The following is a 20,483-nucleotide window of genomic DNA, read 5'->3' as shown; positions in this document are numbered from 1 at the left end:
CCTAGGTACCAAAAACCCTAACTCATAAAATTCAAACCTAATGCATTCTAAACATCTATCCATAGTTTACATACTTAATTCAACTTAAGCAACCATTCAAATGCATCAAATTCACCCATTTCAAACCCTAACTAAGGCTGGCCAACATTCATGTTTGGTCCCTCAACCATGTTTTCCTTTGATTTGTTTCAATTTCTAAGTTTATTAAAGCATATTTGCATGAAATTTAAAAAAATAAATTAGAGTTTATTATTAACTTTTCTTTGATTTCCACCTCTTCAATTTTCTCTCTTTTCTTCCTTTCTTTTCTTCCTCTAAAGCTTCTTCAAGTTGGACTAACAAGTTTTTATGGATTATTTTGGGGTCAAAGTGGGTTTAAGTGGTTAAAAGAAAGCTTAAACTTAAGCTTTCATGGTGGTGCTACAATGGTGATTTAAGGGAAAAGTGGGGCGGCACACTTGGTTGGAAGAGGAAGAAAATGATTTTTCTTTTCTTTTTTTTAAGTATTTTATGTCTTTTAAAATTGCTTTTGACTTGGTCAATTTAGGTAGAAAAATCAAACTTAGTTTTGACACCATGATGATGTCTTAAAGGTGATGTAATAAACTTTTTCAATTTTCTTTTTCTTTTGCATTTATTTTCCCATTAGTTCTTTAATTTTATTCTTGGTCTTGAAATTTTTTTTTCTCCGAGTTTATTTGACAGTTAGGTCAGGAGTCAGCTCTAGGGGTGAATTGGCCAAATTGCCCCTCGCCTGTCTGATCCGGTTTGCAAGTTATTTGATATTTCTTCTGGATCCCTGACCTAATTATTTGACCTGCTTAACAATTTTTTTTTGTGATTTTCTCTTTCCACTGTGTTCGCAATAGTCCTAATGATCGCGGCGTCACATTTTTTGGTTCGAAATTTGAGTTTAAATCGACCTCGTAGTCCTTCCCGAGAAGGTCACCCATCGCTATGACTCTCGGCTCGTTTAACTTCTTATGTTCTGTTTTTCTTATTTATACTAACTAATTGACAATTAGTAATGGTTCTAATTATGTTCAGGGCTTAACTAGGTGTCTTAGGCGTGGTTCTAATTCTCTTAATTATCCGAACTGACATCGGTTATCAAAACAGTAACATATACCAGGCTATGCAAATAGGGGTGTTACAGTACCCTGCATACAAGAAAATTAACAAAGTCAACGTACCATGGAGCTTTGGAGAATGCAAGTAATTGCTAATCAGGAAAAGAATCATCAATTGGCAAATCTTTGAAGTCCTCTATGTACTCTAATTTTAGTCTGGAAAGATGGTATGCTACTACATTTTCGGATCCCTTTTTGTCCTTGATTTCAAGGTCAAATTCTTGCAGAAGTAGAATCCATCAAATCAGTCTTGGTTTTGCTTCATTTTTATTCATAAGGTACCGGATTGCAGCATGATCTGTGAATACAATGACTTTTGACCGGATGAGGTAAGATCTGAATTTGTCCATTGCAAATATCACTGCTAGGAATTCCTTCTTTGTGGTAGTAAAATTGATTTGTGCACCATCGAGTGTCTTGCTAGCATAATAAATAGCATGGAGCTTTTTATCTTTTCTTTGCCCTTGCACTGCTCCAACTGTAAAGTCACTCACGTTGCACATCACCTCGAATGGTAGCTCCCAATTCGGTGGCTGCATTATTGGTGCTAATATCAGAGCCTCTTTGATTCTGTTAAAGGAGACAAGGCAATTTTCATCAAAATCAAAGGGAACATCTTGACTTAACAAGTTAGTAAGTGACTTAGCTATTTTGGAAAAGTCTTTGATGAATCTTCTATAGAATCCTGCACGTCCCAAAAAGCTTCGCACTCCCTTGACTGATGTTAGGGGTTGCATATTTTCAATGATCTCAATTTTTGCCTTATCAACTTCAATTCCTCTTTCTAATATCAAATGTCCCAGAACTATGCCTTCCCTTACTATGAAATGGCATTTTTCCCAATTTAGAACTAGGTTTGATTCTTCACATCTTTGCAACACCTTAGATAAATTAGCTAGGCAATCATCTAAAGAAGTTCCATAAACAGAAAAATCATCCATAAAAACTTCCATGATAGCTTTAATATAATAAAAAAAGATAGCCATCATGCACCTTTGAAAGGTAGCAGGGGCATTACAAAGATAAAAAGGCATTCTTTTATATGCAAATGTTCCATAGGGACAAGTGAACGTTATTTTTTCTTGGTCTTTTGGGTGAATAGGAATTTGAAAGAATCCTGAGTACCCATCTAGATAACAGAAATAAGAGTGTTTTACTAACCTTTCTAACATTTGGTCGATGAAAGGAAGAGGGAAATGATCTTTTCTGGTGGCACTGCTCAATTTCCTATAATCAATGCACATTCGCCAACTAGTGACTACTCTAGTAGGGATTAGTTCATTGCTTGCATTTTGGATAACAGTTGTCCCACCTTTCTTAGGAACTACATGTACTGGACTAACCCATTTACTATCAGAAATTGGGTATATGATACTTGCATCTAATAGTTTTAAAATTTCTTTCTTGACTACTTCTTTCATGTTTGGGTTTAGTCTTCTTTGATGTTCGATTATGAGTTTACTATTTTCTTCCATGGGTATCCTATGCATGCAAATTGAAGGTTTGATCCCCTTCAGGTTTTCTATTTTATATCCTAATGCTTTGCTATGGATCCTAAGTTCTCTTAACAAATTTTCCTCTTCTAACTTAGACAGGCTAGCATTGATTATAATAGGATAATTAGACTTTGAGTCCAGGAATGCATACCTTAGTGAAGATTGGAAAGGTTTAAGCTCTACCTATTTGGAGTTTTCCTGGAGCTTACCTTTAGTTTGTTCCTCCTTCAACTTCTCCATCTAGGAAGCCTTAGCTAAGGGTAGGGGTGGAGGAGCTACCAACTATTGTGCACATGCTGCTATTTCTGTATTTTCATCATCCACTGTGTGGCTGTGCATAATACATGCTTCAAGAGGATCTTTAGGATGTGTCTTATGAAATTCCCCTTTAACTTATTTATCAATTATGTCAACCTTGAAGCATTCATCAGGTTCAAATTTGTGTTTCATTGTGTCGAACAAGTTAAACTCCACTTCTTCTTCTTCTACATTGAGGGTTAATCGTCCATTTTTGATGTCTATGATGGCTCCGGCAGTTGCCAAGAATGGTCTTCCCAAGATGATAGGAATTTAGACATCTTCTTCCATCTCAAGGACAACAAAGTCCACTGGAATGAAGAATTTGCCCACTTTGATAGGGATGTTCTCAAGTATCCTTACAAGATATTTAATGGATCGATCAGCCAATTGAGATTGTTATGAGTTTCAATTCCCGGATCTCTAGCTTTTTGCATATTAATAGAGGCATTAGGCTGACACTTGCCCCAAGATCGCAGAGGGCCTTGTCTATTTTCTTGTTACAAATGATACAGGGTATGGAGAAGCTTCTTGGATCCTTCAACTTTGGAGGCAATTTGTTTTGCAGAATGGCACTGCATTCCTCTGTTAGAGCTACTGTTCCATAGTCTTCTAGCTTCCTTTTCTTTGACAGAATTTCCTTAAGAAATTTGGCATAAGATGGCATCTGAGAAAGTGCTTTAGTGAAGGGGATGTTAATGTAAAGTTTCTGTAAAACTTCCAAAACCTTCCCAAACTGCTTGTCCAGTTTGGCTTTCTGAAATCTCTGTGGAAAAGGTAGGGGAGGTTGGTATGGTTCTGGTAATTTCTTTGTCTTCTTTGCTTCTTGTTCCTGATCTTTCTTAGCTTTTTCCTCATTTTTCTCTGCTTGGTCTTTAGATTTTTCTATGGTTTCCTCTGTCGATTCTACCTCTGGTTGTACTAGAGTTCTCCCACTCCTTAGTGCAACTGCCTTACAATGCTCCCTTGGGTTCATTTCTGGTTGACTAGGTAGTTTGCCATTAGCCTTACTTGAAGAACTTGCTTGCTGAGCGATTTGATTCTCTAGCATCTTGTTATTGGTAGCAAGTTGGTCCATTTTGGAAGTCAGTTATTTAATCAATTCAGTTTGTTGTTATTGAGCTACTATGAATCCTCCCATCATGGTTTTCATGGTTATTTTCAGTTCAGGTTGTTGAGGTTGGAGAGGTGGTGATGGCTGTGCAAAGTTCTGACCTCTGTTCTGAAATCTAGGGGGTGCTGGAGGTTTATACCCTTGTTGCTTGTTTATTGGCTGGTTCTACTGATTAGACCATGAGAAATTTGGGTAGTTTCTCCATCCAGGGTTGTAAATATTTGAATACGGATTGTTTGGCTGCCTCTGGTTAAAGTTTCCTCCATTATTCACGTAGTTCATCTATTCTGTAGGTTCATTGAAATTGTTGCATTTTGAATTCATGTATCCTCCTTCATAGCTTCCCTTATGTTAACTATTTGTACCAACACCGTTGGCTTTTATTCTTTCAAGTTTCTTTGTGAGCTAATCAAATTGGGCATTTATCATGCTTAGGGCATCTACTTCCAGGACCCCTGCAGTTCTTCTTGTATTTCCTCTTTCATTTGACCACTCATAATTATGGTATGCAACCCTTTCTAGAAGTTTAAGTGCTTGTGGCACTGTTTTCTCCATTAGATGACCCTCTGCAGCTGAATCAACTATGCTCCTTGTAGAGGTTAGTAATCCACTATAGAAATTTTGCACCTATAGCCAATCTTCTATACCATGGTGTGGACATTCCCTCTGCAGGTCTTTATATCTTTCCCATGCATCATAGAGTGACTCTCCTTCCTTTTGTTTGAAGGTGTTGAGCTCAAGCCTCAGCTTTGCAGTCTTTGTAGGTGGGAAATACCTTGCTAGAAAAGCTTGAGAGAGGTTTTCCCAAGTAGTGAATGTTCCAGCCGGTTGAGATAGTAACCACTTCCTTACTCTGTCCTGAAGGGAGAATGGGAATGCTCTGAGTCTTATTGCTTGATCAGACACTCCATTCATCTTGAATGTATCACATAGGGCAAGAAAGCACTGAAGGTGATAGTGTGGGTCCTCTGTTGGTGAACTTGTAAAATGGGTTTGTTGAATCATTTGGAGCCATGCTGGTTTTAATTTAAAGTTGTTGGCTTCCACTGTGGGTCTAGTGACACTGGGCTGAAATCCTTGGACAGATGGAGCTCCGTAATCTCTCAAGAGTCTTGGTCTGTCATTATTATCGGCCATGGTTGGGATTTTAGGGTCTCTTTGACCGTGCACTTGATGTTTCCTTTCCCTCCTGATGGCTTTCAGAGTTCTGTTTATTTTTGGATCACAGTCCAAAATTTCTTCTAGCTTTGTTTTGGTTATATACCAGATTGGGCACCTGAGAGAAAAGAAAAGAAATACAACCAGTAAAATAAAATAAAATAATAAATATTATTGCCTAAATCAGCTAAATTGCCTATCGCTTGATATTACTAAAACCAAAAACTTGTTTCGCTATTTTGCAATCACGGCTAGTACAAGTATCGCTAACAAGTAATAAAGTGATAAGTAGAGTATCATTCCCACGAGGAATTTTGTTTAGCAAGTACCAATCTACCCAGAAATCTTAACTGTCTAGGCTATTGAATACTTAGGGAATGAAGTTTGTTAACCTTAAACACTAAAATAGTAAACTTAAAACGAAATGATTTATTTGAAACAATTCTGGAATTAAGATTTCACACTTGAATCTTACTAGGGATGTTATTTCATTTATTTACCGAATTGAGGATCATTTTCCTTGATGGAAATCAGTCCTGAGCTATCTTAAATCCTCTCTCAAGGCATCTAGGGTGTATTCTAATTAACTTGAAACCTACTTTCGTGGTGATCAAGTTAATTAAAACCCTTTAAGACCTTTGACCAATTTTTAGGTTCCACAAAGGTATCAGCCTATGTTTAGGTTAGAATTTCTAGGTTCAAGATCTTGATTTTCTAATATTAATCTTCACCTTTCAGTCCTTAAATTAACATCTACAATCATGACTAAGTGGGTACCAACACATAGCATGTATTAAGATCGCAAGAAATTAAATCAAGAAACGAATCTCAAATCCAATAAATAAAACTCAGTGTTCATCCATAATAATAATTACAAGAGCTACTCTCCCAAATCCAGAATAAGAAAACTACTCACTCATGGTGAGTTCAACAAATGTCATGATAAAAAGTAAAAACAATAAAAAGAGAGTTATGTAGAAGAAATAAAATAATAAAAATCTGTCTAAGGAGTTAAAATGAAGGAACCAAAGAGAGTTTGCAAATTTGATCATGTGGAGCTTCAGCTGGAAAACTTCTTTTGATACTGATGTAGAGTCCGACAATAGCAACCTTCAGCAGCAGTCCTAATGACAGTGACCAACCTCCCTTCCTGATATTTTCTTTTCTATTTATATTGGTTGCTCTAGGGTTAGGTCATTCTGAGTCCAAAAGGCTTTAGGAGTCTTATTCGAATCAGAAAACAGGAGGGGACTTTGAGTCAGAAAACAGGCTACAACATAGTACACTGCCCGTGTTTCACTACATGGGTCCCGCAAAGTAGGGCCGTGTAATTACTAGAGGAAAATCGCGTGGTCTTGTTTTGGCACAGAAAGTTACACGGGTCTGTGCCAACTATACGGGCCTGATTACACGGGCCGTGCACTGTTGTTCCCATAAGGTTCTTCAAGCTTGCACCCAATAGAGACTTACACGGTTCCCTGCAGATTACACGGGTTTACTTACATGACTCGTGTACTTGTGTTTCTCATTGATTTTCTTGGCTTTCATCTAGCAGAGAGTTACACTGGTCGGGGGCTTAGTTTACACGACTCGTGTACTTTGTGTCAGCAGTAATTCTTTATCTTTTTACCTCTCTAAGCTTTCCTTTGCACTCCCATCCTTTGGGGCTTCATCCAAACAACTGAAATACAAATGTTATGGGAATTAAGGGCTTGGCAACGAAATTTATGAAAACTAAAGAAATCAACTACTATGCATGAAAATACTTGCCTAAATGTTATGATTTAGAATATAAATGTGCTTAAAAACATCTATACAATTCAAGTATATCACCTGTATCCATGGCTTTATGCCCGCACTCATGGCTTTTATGCCCGATTATGTGTTTTCATGGCTTTTTGCCATATTGATTGCATACGTGGTTGACATACTGAGCTTACACATCCCATGGTATGACGGCCTAAGACACTGCGGTGTCCAGTGCCAACGACCCGTTATCCAGTTTAGTCAGCCTATCATAGGTTATTTGGGCAGTCTAATTTATTAAAATAAGTTATGAATATTAGTAATTAAAAATGCTAGAAAGAAAATAAATGAGTAAGAAGTTCTGAAATAAATTAGATTAGCTCCAAAAATTTGTTTCTTAGAAGGGTCTGAAGTAAATTAAATTAGTTCTAAAAATTTTAAATATTACGAAATGATTGTAAACAACTTAGAAAGTATCAAGGAAGTAATAAAAAGACTAGTATAAGAATTATAACTTAAATAATATTATAAATGTGACTTACATAAGAATATAAGTATAAGTTTAAATTTTAGATTATTCGTATCAGGTACATTATTAATGCAAATTTATGAATTGAGTTCCTCTAGAGAAGAACATAGCAGGATAAAGGATAGTTAATATTAGAAACTAAATTAATTATAGATCTAAATTATTCGAATTATGGTTTATTTCTACCTTTATTTATATATTATTTTCTTACTATATTATTGGACCACTAAGCAGCAATGCTTAGCACGATGGATTGTTTCCTCGCACAGGTACTGAAGGTAAAGCCCAGTGAATATTAAATAGAGATTTTGAAGTTCTAATCTGCAGAAGCATCTGAAGTATTCAAGGTTGTCACCTCCTCAGCAATGCATGTAGATAGGGCCCATATAAGTTATTTTATGTGTTTTGTATATTATGTAAATTATGAACTTGTGTAATTAGTTTATAAATCATGTAAATTTATGTAATTTGAAATTTTTTACATATGAATTGAGTACAAATGGAAATGTATGGAAATGATTATGAAATTGAAATATATGGATGAGATTTGAAATATGAGATGACTGTGAGAATGATTTATGAGATAATTATGATTAGTATGGATAAGATTTCATTATGAAAATATTGTTGAATTTCAAATAGGTGAATAGTGAAATACACCAATTGGTAATAGAAACAGGGGAAACTCCAATGGTTTCTCCTTAGAAAAATAATTGATATTAAAATATAACGAGAATAAATTCTTAAAGGAATAAAGTAAGATAAAATAGGGTGCTCCAACATCGAATGTAGCATGCCTTGCTCGGCTACACTGTAGTCAGATGAGAGGTGTTATAAGAAGCATAAATTGATGGAATAAATTATAAGAAAATACAAGAAAAATTAAGAGAAAATAAAAGAAATGAAATACAACTAGGTTAAATGAGTCGAGGTTCTGGCGATGGGTGACCATACCGGGAAGTAACTACGAAGTCAGTTGCCATCCCCAGAACCGCGAGGAACCCTAGAAAATAATTTTTGAGACTTAATTAAAGGTTTACTGAGGTATAAATGACATGAAAAATGTCATAGGGAATATAGGGAAATTTATTAATCATTACATATGAAAATAAAAATGAAATAGACAGTATAAAAGTTAAAGGAACCATCGAGTTAGGGATTTAGTCGGTATTACCGAAAAGGTTTGACTATAATTTGAAGAGGGGCATTTTGGTCATTTGGCACCTAGAGTTGACTTTTGACCTAAATATCCATTAAAATGAGTAACATTAAAATTTTAAAAGTCCCATGAAAACATAAAACTATATGTAAAGTAATTAAAGGAACATAAAGGGAATTATTAGAAATGTTAAAACTTTAATTATTATAATTAATAAATAAAATTATAGCGGAGTATAAATAGGCATAAGGTGACAAAAACTCACCCACTCAACTTCATCTTTTTCATTTCATCTAACCATGGCCGAACCCTTTCCCCCTTTCTTCCTCCATGGATTCTCTTCTTTCAAGCTTTAAATCTCTTCCATTCTCAACATAAAACTCTAAGTCCACTTCACAAAAATTTGTCCCCACACCTTGGGAAGTCTATAGGTAGCCAAGGAAAGAAGAAATAAGGAAGTTTTCACAAGGTTAAAAAGTAGCCATTAAAGGTTAGTGCATGTTTTCTCTTCCTTCCTTAGTTAAATAATTAATTGAGGTTGAAATAAGTGAGTATAACATGAAATTGAAAGCAAATGATAAGAAAATTTTGAACCCTCATTTCGGTAGCCTTAGTATCCTTAAGGGTTTGGTGAATTCTAGACTATAATCATGATTAGTGATGTTGATTAAGGAAGTTACATGTATTAGAATTTGATTACATGTATATGTTTGTGATTGATAATTTGTGTTAGGGTTTTTGACCTAACTATTGAAGATTTTGTGTAATTTTTGGAATTTGACTTTGTTGAGATGAGTTGATGATGTTTAGAAGTGCCATGAATGTCAATTTGTAGTTTGGGAGTTGGAGGAAATGAAATTTGGAAGTGTACTTTCTTTGTAGGTTTGGAACTTTATAATCCAGTGTATGTTTTGAGCCATGACTGAAATCGTGTTGCTCCAATTGGTATGAGGCCATTTGGATGTGAAACTAGACCCAAAATACTCCATTTTTTTATGATGAAACTATGCCCAAATTCTGTCCAAAACTTGACCAATTTATTGTCCCAATCTGGGTGACCATATAATGAACCTAGAAAAATAACCAAATAAATATTACACATTCATTTGGCCATAACTCCCTCTAGATAGATCCAAATTACCTAAATTTTATATCATTGGAAAGCTTAGACATAGTACTATAGCTTTCATGAGGGACACAGAGCCTAGAAATATCTCTAACCAAACCAAATTGTTGGCCAAATTTAAGTCACAAAATTGTCTAGAACCATATTGCCCAGAAATTGCTAGATATAGGCTTACCTAACCAGTTTTGGCAGAAAAGCCATAACTTGGTCTACAAAGATCCAAATGCAATGAAATTAGTGGAAAAGTTTCCACAAGATATAAGTCTACAATATTGGTATTTTGACCAAAACCCAAAAATCAAGGGAAATAGGTAAATTGGCTAGATCAATTTAGTATGCAAATTCTGGAAATTGCCTAAGTGACCACTTGACCCCAGAACAGTCTTTAAGTCGTATCTCCCACTAGGGAACTCCAATTTGGATGAGCCATATTGTTCTAGAAACCTAAGAAATAGGGCTCCAACTTTGTTTTAGACAGTTTCCTCAAATTATGAATGTAAGAATCCTAAAAGTTGAGTCAAACCAACTGACTTGAACTAGAATCCTGTTGGCATAAGGTACTTGAGTCTCGGTCAGTGATTCGGTTATAATTAATTTTACAAAATCTGAAAAATTGCAATTCAAATTTTGAATGACCATAAGACATAGGGCAACAAATTCTATGAAGAACACTAAGCTTAAAAGTGACTGCAACCTGTTCAATTAAATTGATAGAGTGTAACTCCAAAATCTGCCTAGCTAAGGATCCGAAATTTGGAAATGAACTGGTTATGGTTATTTGACCATAACTTAAGTTCTAGAAATCCAAATGACATGATTCAAAAATGAAAAATAAGACAAGACATAGAGGAACAACTTCCATGAAGGAAGTATGGCCAAACAGTAGCCATAAATTGATCAAATTGATAGATAAATTTAAGACATTAAAACTAAATCTAAAGAAAGGTTCATAAGACAAATTATTTTATGGTAGGGTTTTAACCCTAATATGTTGCTAAACACTAAATTACATGAAATAGGTATGTGGGACTCACTTTCCCACTGCAAATTGACATGAAATTTCTAATAAGTAATTGATAATGCTTAATTGCCCAAAGTAAACCTAGGCTTATGTATATAGTTTGGATCGACTCGTATACCAATTAGAGACTACAAATAGTAGTACTGCCTACATGAATAATCATTGACTGACAAAATTTATCTGATATGATTGTTCTACAGGCTATATGCCTATCCATTGGCTATTGTGCCTAATTTTATTTCTGGCTTTAAATGCAACATCCCAATGTTCGGTAGTGCGTTCTACTGTTCCGGTGACCAGTATCTGTCCGGACAGCTAGAATGCCTGGAACTATACTTAAATGTTAGTGAGGAGACATGAAATAATGAAATACAATAGAGGAAAATACAAGAAAAATAAAGAAAAAATAATAGCAATGAAATGTAACCAAGTTAAACGAGCCAAAAACCATAACGATGGGTGACTGCACTAGAAAGTTGCGGCATGGACCGTTGACTAGCCTTGGACTACGGGGAACCCTGGAAAATATTTTTAAGACTTAAATAAACATCTATTGAAGTATAAATGACATTAGAAATGTCAAAGAAAAATTTGGCAATTAGTACAATAGGGGTTAAAGAAATGTCAAAGACTTAAAAATCAGTGTTACCGAAAAATCGGGAATACAACCCGAATAGGGGCATTATGGTCATTTGACATCCTGAGTTGCCTTTTGACCTAAATGTCCATTAAAAATAAATAATATTAATGCAACAACCCTATTTATATAGCCTGGTATATTTCACTGTTCCGATGACCGGTGTCGGTCCGGACAATTAAGGGGATTAGAACCATATTTAAGACAACTAGAGAAACCATAAACACAAATAATTAGTAATTTTCAATTAGCTAAGTATAAATAAGAAAAACAAAACAAAAGAAGTTAAACGAGGCGAGAGTCACAGCAATGGGTGACCTCCTCGGGAACGACTGCGAAGTCATTTTAAACTCAAATTTCGAACCGTAAAATGTGATGTTGCGGTCCTTAGGACCCTTATGAACATAGTGGAAAAAGAGAAAATCACGAAAAAGAACTGTTAAGCCAGTCAAATAATTAGGTCAGGGAGCCAGAAGAAATATGGAATTATTTGCAAACTGGGATGAACCGGAGAAGGGCAATTTGGTCAATTGACCCCGAGAGCTGACTCCTGACCTAACTGTCAAATAAAATTGGAGAAAAGAAAATTTCAGAATCGAGAATGAAATTAAAGAACTAATAGACAAAAAAAGGGAAAATGAAAAAGTAAAGGTGATGACATCATGCATGACATCATGCATGAGGCCATAAGTGTATAATTAACAAATTAATTAATTAGATTTTTCTTGTGGTCTTCCATAAGCCAAAATAGATAAAAGAAAAGAAAAGAAGAAAAAAAATCAAATAGTCATCTTCTTTCTCCCTTTGCCGTCTCACTCTCTCCCTTATTCCTCCATGAAAGTTTCTTCATTTAAGCTTATACTCAAGCTTAAATTTCTTCACTCAACCTTCATAACTCCCCTAAAAACCTTACTAGAGCTTGTAATCTCAACTTAAGAAGAAGATAGAAAGAAGCAAGAAGAACAAAAGATAGAGATTTGAAGTTTTAAGAAAGGTTAGTATGCTAACTTTCATTTTTTTTCTTTAAATGCATAATTAGTTACTTAGATGAACTTAGAAATTAATGAAATGAAATAAAAATATGTGGGGAGGACCAAACTGAAATTTTGGCCAGCAATGGATGTATGAGGGTATGATGTGTTTTGAATGAATTAAATGTGTTAGTAAACTTGTATGAGAATGGTAGTAAGATTGAAATGCTTAAATGTGATTAACTGCAACAATTTAGTGTGATTAGGGTTTGGAGGCCTAGGGTTTTGAGGCAAAAATTTGGAGAAATGAGTAAATGATGTGTTTGACCCATTGTGAAGTGAAAAATGGTCAATTGTGACCAAATGAGTTGCGTGGGAATGGTTGGAAATTAAGTTAAATTCGGAGGGTGTATGGTCATGCTGCTGGTAGCATGACCAAGTCAACTTTGAAGGATCAAAAATGAAATTTTACAAGTCCAATTGACATGGCACCAATTGGGGATGAAAATAGACATAAAATGACACAATTTTCATTTAGGAACCATGCCCAAAAAGTGACCAAAACCTAGTGAACAAATTGACCAAAGTTGGATAAGTGCAGTCTCACATCGCATAAACTGACCAAATGAACAGTGTTTGTTCATTTGGTCATAACTCGAGCTAGGCAAGTCCAAATGACCTGAAATTTTACCAGTGGTTAGATGCGATATAGATCTAAAACTTTCATGAAAAACACAAGTCCAAATTGTGCCAGAAACCAAGCCATTTGGCCACCCCAAGTTGGTGACCCAAAACTGCCAGCACCAAAATTTGCCCAGAAAATCTGGGTTGTGTCTAACCCGGCAGCCCTGGTTCAAATGGCCATAAATTGAGCTACAAAACTCCAATTGGGGTGATCCAAAAATGCGAATAAACTTAAGACAATAAGGAACATTTTCTATGAAGGAAGTTTTGTCAAATTCCAACAGTAGATTGACCAATGGAACAGTGAAATTAGGGACATCAAAACTGAAAATTTGACAATTTTGCCAAAAGGACTTAAGCTTTGAGAAAATAACCAAAACCAACATATTTAATGACCAAAATGTGGTATGTGGGTGAAGTTGGAGTTTCCATACCTATTAAGCCTTAAAAAGTCAACAATTTGACTTGAATAGTATAGTGAATAGTAGCGCGAAACACAAAAACTTCGAAAACATCGAAATTAGCACATCAAAGCTAGGTAAAAATGAAGTGAAATTTATTTTTGGATTTATGCTAAGTTATGGTACTGAAACACTGTGAAAATTGTGTGTTTCAGCTGAAAAAGACTTGGAAGCTCTGAGACACTGAGTCAAGGCCTAGAGGCGACTCACTTCAGTAATTGTTATTTAAATATATGATTCTTGAAAATTAGATTTTTCTTGAGTTAATTACGAATTGTGTTGCCACTTATGATTGTGAATATGACTTTGAAAATTTACCAGATTTCCAATAAATTATTTGAATAAATTGTTTTCAATTGATTTTATGTTCACACATAGCATGACAATATCACATTATTCCTCCTCCATTTATGGGGTTGAGATCGTTTATTTTCCTCCCTCTCTGGCTTGCCAGTTGAGGTTGAGATCGGATGAGTACTCATTAGCTAGCTAGCCACCTCCCTCATTGATTTCGATTAATGGGGTTGTAGATTGCTTTGTCGTGGTGTACAACACGGCATTGATCCGAAATTTTGTGTCATGGCTTAAGTGTTTAAGATTTTGGCAACACTGTGTTTAATAAATTATTTAACTAAATGGTGTTATTATGAGCTTTGATATTTGTGAAATGTGATTGAGAAGTATTCAAATTGTGTTTCATCAATGAACGATTTATGTATTGCATTTTAAATTTTTATTGTGCACCCCTGAGTATTTTATACTCAGCGATAGCTTATTTTGCTGTCGCAGATAAAAGCAAGGAGAAAGCAGCAGAGTGAGCTGCTATTGAATTGAGGCCTCCACTGATCTTTTTGTACGGGTATTATTTTATACCCTTGTAGTTAATTTTGATGTAAATATAGTAATGTTGTATGTATCAATGTAAGTTGAGCAGTTGTAAATAAATTATAATCATATTATTTTTGGATTTCCTTCTGTAAATTAATAACTGTACATGTGAATTTCATATATTATGCCTTGTGAATGGAGTTGTTAAATATTTTGAGATGATAAAATTTGATTTGGATTGTGGAATTACTTTGAAGTGATTTGAATTGAGTTGATTGAGATTTATTGGAGGATGGGAGTTGTGGAAAATTTTTGGAAGTGTTTTTTTTAGGTATTTGAAGAACGGTTTTCTCCAAATACAAACGGAACTCTATCAAAATTTTTATAAAATTTGCGGAAAAATTAAAATGGACAAAAATTTTTACTAGTATTTAAACTTTGAATAAATGGTTTTTAATTCTCACTAAAATGCTCACCACTTCCAAAATGTAAGAAAATTGTTTTAAAATCCCTTGTAGGGTACTTAATGAGTTATCGGTAGGTGAAGTTCGGTAGTTCATTAAGCATTCTATGGGATCATGTTATGCCTTACAGAGGGGTAAGGTGTGACATGTTTTAGTGGTATCAGAGCATGGTTTTTCAATAAATTTTGACTATGTGTATGAATATTTCTTTGATAAGTATAACTGCTCAAGTGTCTTTAATTGATACATATGACGTATTTACATCATGAATATGCACTAACGGAGGTCAACCTCCTTGTGTTTGATCTCAGGAAGTAGAAAATTTGGGAAAATGGAATGGAAGGAGGAGATCATTCCGAAGAACAATCTGTTGAGGCTGAGGTTCAAGGGGAAGCCCCAGCATTCCAGAACGTGAGTGGGTCAGCCACTACAGCTCCTGCTCCAGCACCGTAGTTCCCTGCTCAATTTGTACAGCAGATGGCTGCATTTTTCCAGCAAATGGTGGGTAATGTGCCACCCCAAGCTCAAATGCCAGTACCTGTAGCACAACCACAGCCCTCAGCTCGGCAATATGAAAAATTGATAAAATTTGGGGCCACTGAGTTTAAAGGCACTGTGGATCCACTGGAGGCAGAACAGTGGTTGGAAAGAATGGAACGAGTTTTCAGAAAACTACAGTGTACGGAAGAGATGAAGTTCAAGTATTCTATTTCCTTGTTCTAAGGGGATGCATATGAATGGTGGAAGACCATCCCCCACAGCCTGGTTGAGCCACCTGTGCTGACATGGACAGACTTCCTGAGGGAATTCAGGCAGAAATGGGTTCCTGATGCATATGTAGATATGAAATTACAAGAATTCTTGAGTTTGAAACAAGGGGACAGAACCATAGCAGAATATGAGAGAGACTTCTCAAGGCTAAGCCACTATGCTGGAAGCTTAGTCTCCACCCCCAGAGACAGATGTAAGAGGTTTGAGTCCGGATTAAGGCCGAATTTGAGAATGCAAGTCGTGGGTTTTCGACATCAGAATTTTGCTGAATTGATCTCACAGGCCCTGGAACTGGAAAGGATAGAATCAGAAGGGGCAGTGAGGAAGGGTACACAAGAAAAAGAGAAGACTGAAAAGACTATGGGACAAGCATCTGAGAGTGGTTCTGGAAAGAGGAAACAGTTTGGGGGATCCAGCTCCCGTAGATCTGGCAGAGGCAGATTTTCTGGCCAACGACCACCCCGGTCTGGTCAGCAGACCCAGCAGACACCCCGAGGAGCTCTATCAGTCCGGCAGTGTGAAACTTGTGGTAGAACTCATGGTGGGGTTTGTTTCAAGGCCACCGGTGCATGTTTTAACTGTGGAGGGAGCGGACATTTCGCTAAAGATTGCACTAGTCCGCGTCGGTCTGGATCTTTTGCTACATCTGAAGGATCAACCCAAGTCTCTGAACCTAGAGGGTCACAGTCAGCTGCTAGAGGTAGAGGCAGAGGTAGGGGTCCTGGTAACACTCCTGGAAGTCAAAGCACTATTAACCAGCCAGTACCCAGTGGTGCACCAGTTAGAGTGTATACCATGCGTCAGAGGGAGGAGGCTGAAATGTCAGATATTGTAACTGGTAATTTTTCCATCCTTGACCAAGATGTACATGTGTTATTTGATCCTAGCTCCACACATTCGTATGTTAGTACTAGTGTGATGTGTTCTACTGCTATTCAGTGTGTACCAATGGACTATGATGTGCTAGTAACTAATCCATTAGGCCAGGAGGTCAGGGTAAATAGGTTATATAGGGACTGTTTTTGGTGATCCAAGGACATACTTTTCTATTTGATTTAATTGAAATGCCCTTCAGAGATTATGACATTATCTTGGGCATGGATTGGTTAGCCAGGCATCATGAGATGATTGACTGTAGATTGAAGACAGTCACTTTTGGTCTTCCTCAGTATGGTGATGTAGTAATACATGGGGAGAGACAGTTATTACCTTCAAACATCATTTTAGCTGCACTGGCCAAGAAAATGATTAAGAAAGGGTGTGAGGCGTACTTGGCACATGTGATAGACACCCAAGTGGGGAGTCCAAAGACCGAGGACATTCCTATCAGATGTGACTTTCCGGATGTGTTTCCTGATGAATTGCCAGGATTACCTCCAGAAAGAGAAGTGCAGTTTGAAAATGATGTTATGCCTGGTGTGGACCCAATCTCCATAACACCATACAGAATGGCACCAGCAGAACTAAAAGAATTGAAAATACAGTTGCAAGAGCTGCTTAATAAGGGCTTCATTCGCCCTAGTGTTTCACCTTGGGGAGCGCCGGTGTTGTTTGTAAAGAAGAAGGATGGCACTCTATCGGTAGTTGAATAAGGTGACAATAAAGAACAGATACCCATTGCCCCGCATTGATGACTTATTTGATCAGTTGAGAGGTGCAACTGTGTTCTCCAAAATTGACCTGAGATCAGGCTATTATCAGCTGAAAGTACAAGAGCAGAGTATACCTAAAACTGCCTTCAGAACCCGCTATGGCCATTATGAGTTCTTGGTCATGTCATTCGGGTTAACTAATGCTCCGGCTGCTTTTATGGATCTGATGAACACTATCTTCAGACCATACCTCGACCAGTTTGTTGTGGTATTTATCGATGATATATTGGTCTATTCGAGGAATGCAGAAGAGCATGATAAACATCTGTGGATTGTACTGCAGACTTTGAGGGAGAAACAGCTATATGCCAAATTGTCGAAATGTGAATTTTGGCTGAAGGAGATATCCTTTTTAGGGCACATAGTATCAGCAGAGGGTATTAAGGTAGATCCTAGCAAGATTGAAGCTGTCCTTAATTGGAAGCCACCCAGAAATGTCACAGAGATTCGCAGTTTTCTAGGGTTAGCTGGATACTACCGTCGATTTGTGAATGGATTCTCCATGTTGGCATCTCCATTGACCAAGCTAGTTAGAAAGGATGTGAAATTTCAGTGGACGAACAAATGCCAGCAAAGTTTTGATGAATTGAAGAGATGTTTGACAGAGGCTCCAGTCCTGACTTTACCTACACCGGGTAAAGAATATACAGTTTACAGCGATGCTTCTCATAATGGCTTAGGCTGTGTATTGATGCAAGATTGAAATGTCATTGCCTATGCATCACACCAGCTAAAACCGCATGAGAGAAATTATCCGACACATGACTTGGAGCTTGCAGCTATTGTGTTTTCTCTTAAGATCTGGAGACATTATTTGTAAAGGGAGAAGTGCTACATCTACACATATCATAAGAGTTTGAAGTATTTGGGCACCCAGAAAGAGTTGAATTTGAGACAGAGGAGATGGTTAGATTTGATAAAAGACTATGATTGTCTAATAGACTATTAGCCAGGGAAAGCTAATGTTGTGGCTGACGCCCTAAGTCGCAAGACTATGGAAAGTCTACAGGTTACTCCTTTGTCTTTGCTACATGAGTTGAGATCATTACATGCCAGTTTAGAGATTAATGATGAGGGGCAAACAGCAGTTGCATGGCATGTACAGCCAGTGTTGATTGATCAGATCATAATGGCTGCTCAGAATGATAAAAGGTATCAGAAGCTGTTGGAAGAAGTCCGGCAGGGCAAGAAACTAGAATTCTCAATCAGAGATGATGGTTTACTGCTACACCAGGGCAGAATGTGTGTTCCTAATGATGTTGATTTGAGGCAGATTATTTTGAAGGAAGCACATGAGTCTCCTTTTGCCATGCACCCTGGTGGTACAAAAATGTATAGACGGCTAAAGGAGCATTACTGGTGGATGGGTATGAAAAGAGATGAGGCAGAGTTTGTATCCAAATGCCTGACTTGTCAGCAAGTAAAGGCAGAGTATCAAGTACCAACTGGGTTGTTACATCCACTACCAGTGCCAGAATGGAAATGGGAGAGAATAACAATGGATTTTGTAATGGGACTTCCAAAGACACAGAAGAGTCATGATGCAGTATGGGCCATTGTCGATAGACTGACTAAGTCTGCTCATTCTCTGCCAATTCGAATGGACTACAGTTTGGACAGATTGGCCAGGTTGTACATTGATGAGATTATGAGACTTAATGGAGTGCCAGTATCCATTGTATCAGACAGAGATCCTAGGTTCACTTCTAGATTCTGGGGTAGTCTTAAGAGAGCCCTAGGAACTAGATTGAACTTCAGTACTGCATTCCACCCACAGATAGATGGCCAGTCTGAGAGGGTAATTCAGATCTTGGAGGACATGCTACGGGCTTGTGTGATTGAGTTTGAGGGTAGTTGGGATACAAACTTGCCTTTGATTGAGTTTGCTTACAACAACAGCTACCAATCAAGCATTGGGATGCCTCTATATGAAGCTTTGTATAGCAGAAAATGTAGAACCCCGTTGTGTTGGGATGACGTGGGTGAAAGAAAAATGATTGGACCCGAAATTGTTCAACAGACTGAAGAGAAAATTAGGGTGATCAAAGATTGACTTAAAGCTGCATCAGACCGTCAGAAGTCCTATAATAATTTGAAAAGAAGGGATATTGAGTATGCAGTGGGTGAGAAAGTTTTCCTCAAGGTTTCTCCATGGAAGAGGATTATGAGATTCGGCAGGAAGGAGAAACTAAGTCCTCGTTTTATCGGGCCATATGAGGTATTGGAAAGAGTGGGTCCTTTGGCTTATCGTTTGGCACTACCTCTAGAGTTGGAGAAGATACATAACGTCTTCCATGTGTCTATGTTGAGGAGGTATCGATCAGACCCATCTCATGTACTACCAGTAGAAGAAATTGAAGTGAATCCAAACCTCACATATGAAGAAGAACCCATAAAGATTCTGGCTTATGAGGTGAAGCAGCTACGGAACAAGCAGATACCATTGGTAAAAGTGCTGTGGAACCATCATTTGGGCTAGGAGGCTACTTGGGAACGAGAGGAGGACATGAGAAGACAACACCCACAGCTATTCAGAGATTGATACCAGGTAAAATTTCGAGACGAAATTTATTTAAGGGGGGGAGAATTGTAACACCCTTATTTGTATAGCCTGGTATATTTCACTGTTCCGGTGACCAGTGTCGGTCCGGACAATTAAGGGGATTAGAACCATATTTAAGACAACTAGAGAAACCATAAACACAAATAATTAGTAATCTTCAATTAGTTAAGTATAAATAAGAAAAACAGAACATAAGAAGTTAAACGAGCCGAGAGTCACAGCGATGGGTGACCTCCTCGGGAACGACTGCGAAGTTATTTTAAACTCAAATTTTGAACCGTAAAATGTGACGCTGCGGTCCTTAGGACCCTTATGAACACAGTGGAAAAGAGAAAATCACGAAAAAGAATTGTTAAGCCAGTCAAATAATTAGGTCAGGGAGCCAGAAGAAATATGGAATTATTTGCAAACCGGGATGAACCGGCGAGGGGCAATTTGGTCAATTGACCCCGAGAGCTGACTCCTGACCCAACTGTCAAATAAAATCGAAGAAAAGAAAATTTCGGAATCGAGAATTAAATTAAAGAACTAATTGAAAAAAAAAGGAAAAATGAAAAAGTAAAGGTGATGACATCATGCATGACATCATGCATGATGCCATAAGTGTATAATTAATAAATTAATTAATTAGATTTTTTTTTGTGATCTTCCATAAGCCAAAATAGATAAAAGAAAA

The 20,483-nt window shown here is 37.0% G+C and overlaps 1 non-coding gene across 1 annotated transcript; it reads left to right on the top strand.

The window, feature by feature from the left end:
• The first annotated feature begins 4,680 nt into the window (after nucleotides 1–4,680).
• LOC131178205 (small nucleolar RNA R71) lies at nucleotides 4,681–4,787 on the top strand. The gene has a single exon (XR_009147338.1). It is a non-coding gene; the product is annotated as a small nucleolar RNA R71 (small nucleolar RNA).
• Nucleotides 4,788–20,483: the final 15,696 nt, after the last annotated feature.

This window comes from Hevea brasiliensis, chromosome 2 (genome assembly GCF_030052815.1).
Source record: "Hevea brasiliensis isolate MT/VB/25A 57/8 chromosome 2, ASM3005281v1, whole genome shotgun sequence".
NCBI lineage: Eukaryota > Viridiplantae > Streptophyta > Magnoliopsida > Malpighiales > Euphorbiaceae > Hevea > Hevea brasiliensis.
This window is presented reverse-complemented; position numbering and strand designations above follow the sequence as displayed.